At 30.8% G+C, this 6,948-nt stretch overlaps 1 long non-coding RNA gene across 1 annotated transcript; it reads left to right on the plus strand.

Moving 5' to 3' along the window:
* Positions 1 to 1,568: 1,568 nt before the first annotated feature.
* LOC118480482 lies at positions 1,569 to 6,940 on the plus strand. Its single transcript, XR_004862920.1, has 4 exons — positions 1,569 to 2,373; positions 5,868 to 5,924; positions 6,648 to 6,715; positions 6,789 to 6,940. It is a non-coding gene; the product is annotated as an uncharacterized LOC118480482 (long non-coding RNA).
* The last annotated feature ends 8 nt before the right edge of the window (positions 6,941 to 6,948 follow it).

The raw sequence follows: 6,948 nt of genomic DNA on the forward strand, positions 1-6,948 counted from the left end.
AAAAGATGGAAAATTTTAGAAGATAATATACCATATTTAACTCTTAAATAATTATCACAAACACGTTGGGAAAGTCGATTAGAAAGTGTTAAAGCAATTAGGTTTCAAGCTCCAAAACTAAGAGATGCGTTAATGGATTTGTATGTGATAGTACCGAGGCTAATGTTAAAAGTGAGGCTAAATCTTTAGTTGAAAATGAGTTGGAGAAATTTGAATTTTTATTAGCGATGGTTATATAGTATGAGGTTTTACATGCTATTAATGTAGTTAGTAAAAACTTACAATCAAAAGATATGTGTATTGATATTGCGATAAAACAACTAGATGGACTTATTATTTATTTTAAAAAGTTTAGGGATGAAGGATTTGAAAATGCTATGATTGAGGCTAAAGAACTTGCTTTAAAGATGGGCATTGAACCTAGTTTTCGTGAAAACGTGTTATTCGTAGAAATAGAAGATTTGATGAAAATGTTGATAATGAGACTTTAAAAACTCATATTGATTGTTTTAGAACGGATTACTTTTTATACATAGTAGATCAAGCTAGTGTTTCACTCGAAAGTAGATTTGCTCAGTTTAAAGAGTTCAAACAGATTTTGGGTTTTTTGTTTAGTATAAAAAAGTTAAAATCTTTAGATCAAAAAATTTTAAAAGAGAAGTGCATTTATCTGGAAAAGTTTTGGAACTATGATAATCATATTGATATTGATGGTTTAGATTTATTTGAAGAACTAAAAATGCTAAGAGAAATTATACATGTAGAATCTGACATACTTACTAATATATTAACTTTATATTAAAAACTTTAATTCTTTTCCAAATGCATATATCGCCTATAGAATCGTGTTAACCATTCCTGTAACCGTTGCTACTACAGAATGTAGCTTTTCCAAATTACAACTAATAAAAAATTACTTAAGATCTACAATGTCACAAGAAAGATTAAACGGTTTAGCTATTATCTCAATCGAAAAAGATTTTTTAGAAGAACTTGATTATGATAATTTCATCAAACAATTTTCCTCGATTAAAGCTAGAAAAGTAGATTTTAATTAAACATATACTATAATTATAGAAAACATATGACTTTCAAAAAAAAAAAATTTTAACTACGCCAATTATAAACTTTTTAGTTTATAATTGCCGGTCACAAGCCCGTATAAATGAGGAGGGTTTTGTTACTAAATATGTTGAAAATGATAATTTTGCAAAAGGGCCACCACATCGTAGTTCGATTAGGGCCTCCGAAAACGTAGGAACGGCTCTGGAAAAATCAGCAGTCATATGCGCAGTGGCACCAGAGTCGGGTATCCAAGAATCAACCTTTTCACAAATGTTGGAAAAATCTGCGGTAAGCTCAAAATGAGAGACACCCGGATCAAATGTGGGCTGGACAGTTTGTGTATAGGCTTGTGGTGACACATGAGATTGTTGCACTTGTGAAGTAAACACATTTTGTGATAAGTTTGGGCCCGAGCCCAGTAAAGATGAAAACTGCCCAAAAATTTGTTGATCCACTTTACATGCTGATCCACACAAATTATCATTTTCACCAGACAAGTGCAATCCACACAAATAACCAGTAACATCATCATCTTCAATAGCCGAAACCCTAGATCCAGAAGTATTCGATTCACACAAATAACCAGTAACATCATCATCTTCAATAGGTGAAACCTAGAATCAGAAGTATGTGATCCACTGTCGTAAACCATTCCTTTATCATCACAAAGCGCGTTTGCCATCAACGGAATCTGAACCGTTTCGTCTAAATCGAAACCACCACCACTAAATTGATGATAATCTTGAGCACCGTTGCCGTTGTTCGGACTAAATCGATTATAAAACGAATCCTCAATTTGATTCCACAGTTCTGAGGAAGAATTCACACCATTTGTGAGATGAAGCAAAGAAGGAGACACACTATCTCTCAGAAAAACAGAGACAAAATCATCAGATCTGATCCACGCTTCTCTTGCATCTGAGTTAACCGGAAGTGGTGCAATCTCGCGGTTCAGAAAATGTAATAGACCGAGAGCCTATAAAAGAGTAAGAATTTGATGCCTCCAATTCAGAAAACTATTATTATGAAGCTTAATTGGCATGAAACTGGTGATATTTGTTAAAGTTAGTGTAGAATTTGAAGTGAAATCAGTCATGTTTGAAGAAGAATTAGAGTTTAAAGATGCTGCCATGAACGAAGAAAGAAGAAGAAAAGAAGCTCAAAAGGTTGATCGAAAAAAAAAGAAGACGATCGGAGTTGATGAGTTTGGCCGGAAAATACTGCCGGAATTCTAACAGAAAGGGCAGAGCATGGCTCTGATACCATAAAGAACAGTATCAAGCTCAACTCATAATCTCATCTCATCAAGTAAGTTGTACAGTTCATAGTGATAGTCTATATATATACAAATGAGGAATAACCAACTAACAAACAATCCTCAACAAACTAACTAACACTGTACATACAACTCTACCAGTATACTCTAATACTAACATTTATCCTACACTGGTCATCTATAATGCTTTTCAAAAAAAAAAATGTCTTGGTATTTGAAATTTTAAGTTAACTGACTGTCACCAAAATCATGAACTAACCTATAAATCACTAAAGTTTTTATGTTTTCATGTCTGGTTTATCGGTTTTGGAATATTTTCAACACCCCTAAAATCTAATACAAAGGCTTTGAAATGGTGTTTTATGGCATATGGAATTTTTTTTCAACACCATCTTTCATGATCAGAAAAAAGAAATCATATAAAATCAGCAAATTCAAGAGACTGCCCAAAAAGCTAGAGAAACATACCACAATTTGGCTAAAACACCTCACAAATGTATCATTTTGATCGACTATGTGGCGTTCCTTTAAATCTTACGGGGAATTCAAATATTCAATATATGCGGATACACCATGGCTGTATCAAAACCTCATCAGGATGATGTTATACATACATTAGCTTTTGCGAGATTTAAAATAAACAACAAAAGTGCTACACGGCTACTGTTATTCCGCATATATTAGCTTTAAGCATGAAAGGGCAGCTCATATAATTACTTGTTGTTCCTATGAGAAAAATGGAAATAGTCAATATTATGCAAGAAACCATTAGGATGACAGTTTATATGGTATGACCTTTTCGAGTAAAGTTAAACTCCCAAGAACAATCAGATAAGAAGCTCATGGTGTGGAACAAGTTTCTGGTTATCTATTTCTCAAAAGCAAAATGCAGGAATTTAAATACAAAGACACTTGCAACGGATTCCAGGAAAACTGAAACGACCCATGACTCCACTAACTACTAAATCATTTAAAATGGTTGTAACGGCCACTATAACGATATTACGTTAATGACAGTAATAATTCAAGAAATAATTTTGAAACAAAATTGTGGAAATAAGTAAAAAGGAAAGGTAAAATAAACTAAGAAACCAACATGCAGGATTAAACTATCCAAAAAGAAATTAAAATGAAACATAAGGTATACATAGATTCGAACCCGAACAATACTGTTGTTAAAGCAATAAAGGAACCACCAGGCCAACAGGTTGTTTGTGTAATTTATTGATACATCGCTTATATATAATAACTAGGTTATAACCCGTGGTACCCACGGGTCGCTCTATCTTTAAGGACAAATAAACGTATTAATTTAAATTATTTTTTTTTGCTGCGGGATACAATAGAAAAGTAATAACAATATAACAAAATTCAAAAGATCATAATTATTCTTAATGCTGAAACAACTTGTTAATACTAAATAGGTGAGACAACGGTCTCTTCAAACGATGCTACATTGTATATTCCCTGAAATCTCTCTGCGTCTCGTAAGTATTGAGAGTCCTTCATTCCAATTTGTATCTCGATAATACCACCCCGGTCGACGTTAACAGTCCAAGTGTCACCTTTGTTCTCAGCTAATTTGTTAAGCCATGAATCAACTGAATAAAATAACTTTCCGCTTCTAAACGACGACACTTCTGACCATATTTCATCTTCAAATTTATATAGCTTCACGATTGTTTTAGGGGTCTCTACAACAATAAACATATGAAGTGTGTTGCGGATGTTGAGAAAACTCCATTGGCGACCAAAAAGATCAGTAGATTGGGGTATCGAAACCTTATAAAAAGTTTCAGATTCGACATCAAAAGCAATGGTATAACTTTTAGCAGGCGTCCAATAGTGTGGAGATGGAAAATATAAAACATTATTGCATAAAGTTCCGGAAGACCACCAAAATAAAGTTGAAGCGTAATCCGCTCCTTTCAAGAAAGTTAAAGTTTTCCATTCACGTGTGTTTCGAGAATACACACGCGGTATAACAGCATCATTACGACGTTGGAGAAGTAATATTTTTAGATCGTTAGACGAATCCATATAAATCCCAACTGCATCTTCCCTTAAATCAAAAAAATTTTTAGGTTTCTTATCACACAAATTCAAAAATTTGTTAGTCGTTGGATTCCAAAGAATCAATTCGTTCGGACGCCACTGAATGCACATCAGTAAAATACCATAATGAGAAGCAAGAATGATTAGATTGGAAAGATGGGTGTCAACGGGGAAGGAAATACTCTTCCCTGAAGAAATGTCTAACTTTCCTCCAATCAAGTTATGAATATCAATTGATGCGTTGGTAAACATGATAACCTTACGATAAGGGTTATTAGCCATACGGCGATAGTGTATAATCGCAAAGAATTGTGACGACAGTTCATAACGCCATTGTTTAGAAACACATCTTAATCGAGCAACATACTTTGTTGGTAGCCTTGATAGGATTTCGTTAGCAAACATTTCAAATTCAAGACGTTGCATCCTACAAAAAAATTCATAAAAAACTTTTGATGAGAATTATGTAATGCAATTTTCGAAGTAAGCAACAAAGTTGGATGAATCATGTACAAAACATATAATAATCCAAAATTGAATCGTATGAAGATCAATGGCAACTAAATCATCAAAACATAAATAAACATGAAAACAAAGCACAATATCATAGTTAGTGTAAATTACCTGTTATCTAAACACAAATAATCTAACCAACTTCGGTTCTCTTTATTTATAATTGCAATGTAAGGAAAAGCTCTATAATGTTAATAAGGATATTCTATTTTAAGAATGTATAATATAATTCCGGATATAATGCATTAAAATATAAATGAATGAAAATATTGTCTAAAAAAATAGATTGAATCAAAAATATAAATATGTTAAATCGTTAGATTGAATAAAGGATACTATATTTTAAGAATGTATTGTAGAAATCGATTGAATTAATAATATAAATATGTGATTTTTATATTTTAAATAGTTGTTAGTTGAATAATTTAGTTTTAATAATTAGGTTAACTATATTGATTTTTTATAAAAAATATAATTAACAGAATTCGTTTGAATTATAACTTATCTCAAAGTTCTTAAAATAAATTTGGAAAATTGTAGAATGTAAAATTAAGGATTTTTTTGATTAGAAAATTCCTTAAATAACAAATAAATTTGAAGACAAAATACTTTCCATTCATATAATAAAAATTTCGGATGAATTTATTTAAATATGCTTGTACAACAAACCTAATATCTATTAACATAAAAATATTAACTTTAATTAGACATATGTTTAAATACATTTGAATTATACAAAAACCATAAATCCTTGACATTTATAAATGGAGTTATACAAAAACCATATTTCATTTTTTTAGTAATAACAGTTTAAATATTGGATAAATATAAGTAAAATAATAATAAATGTAAATTAACCTTATACAAGTTTTATAATAAAAAAAGAAATAGTTAACAATTGTATAGTCTATCACTATCATACCATCATTTCACACATACTTACCCTAACATTGAGCAGACCTAAACTCACATTCTTCAAGACATCTACAAAACGCCGGTTGAAGATTTGGTAAAGGTAATTTTCCGGCAACACTTCCGATCACTTCTACAACGATCTATTTTTTGATTTACTATGAAAAAAATGTATTTAGAACTAAAAATAAGTCATGGGAAGTTTGTTTTCGGCGATTAATCAATGCATAAACGTGAAAATTGGTGTTTAGATATTTCAACAGTTTAGATTTAGTATGTTATGCATATAAAAAATGGATTACATGTATTGCATGTGTTTGTAACTATAGAATTATGGCTTGATTTTGTGTCTTGTTTGATAGATTTTGTTCATACTCTTATGAAATTAGGTTTTTATTCACCTATATGATTTCGAAGGTTGATTCATGTATGAACATCGAATTAACTTTATGATTTAGTCTATTTTGATTCACCGATAGTGAAATACAATTATATTATTTTTGTTGAATTTTTTTTTCTGTGCTTATGAAGTACAGTATATTAATAGTTTAAGGGAGCTATAAAAAACATGTATCAAAATTTAAATTTATTGAATAAAACGAATCTTTCTTTTCTTGTAAACAAATATAATGATGATATAATACTGCCTTTAAACTTTTGTACATATCAATTCTACATTGTAATCTTGAAATCCTACATAAAAGCAAATTAATAACATCAGTTTGTCTAATATTGGTTAATATGTAGTTCTCATATTATTGTCAAAATATACGAATGACTTAAATTTCAATAGTAAATTTTTATAATAGATGTTGTTATATTACAGGTATAAAAAATGAGTAGATCATGTGTCGCTTCGTTAGAAAAGACTTCATCGTTAAAACCTTAAAACTGGTATGCTACAATGGTTACAAATAAGTTTATATATTTCTATTAACTAACATTTACAACATAATTTAACACTCAGGTGGTACCAATTGACTTCGTTAAGAACATATATGGAGTTTATTGGCAAAGAAAAACAATAATGATACATCATATAAGTGGGAAAAGTTGGCCAGTTTCGTTGAGAAGTGTAAGTGGTGAATGCATTATAACTGACGGATGGAGTAATGTGGTAAGGGACC

This window comes from Helianthus annuus, chromosome 7 (assembly GCF_002127325.2).
Source record: "Helianthus annuus cultivar XRQ/B chromosome 7, HanXRQr2.0-SUNRISE, whole genome shotgun sequence".
In the NCBI taxonomy this organism is placed as follows: Eukaryota; Viridiplantae; Streptophyta; class Magnoliopsida; order Asterales; family Asteraceae; genus Helianthus; species Helianthus annuus.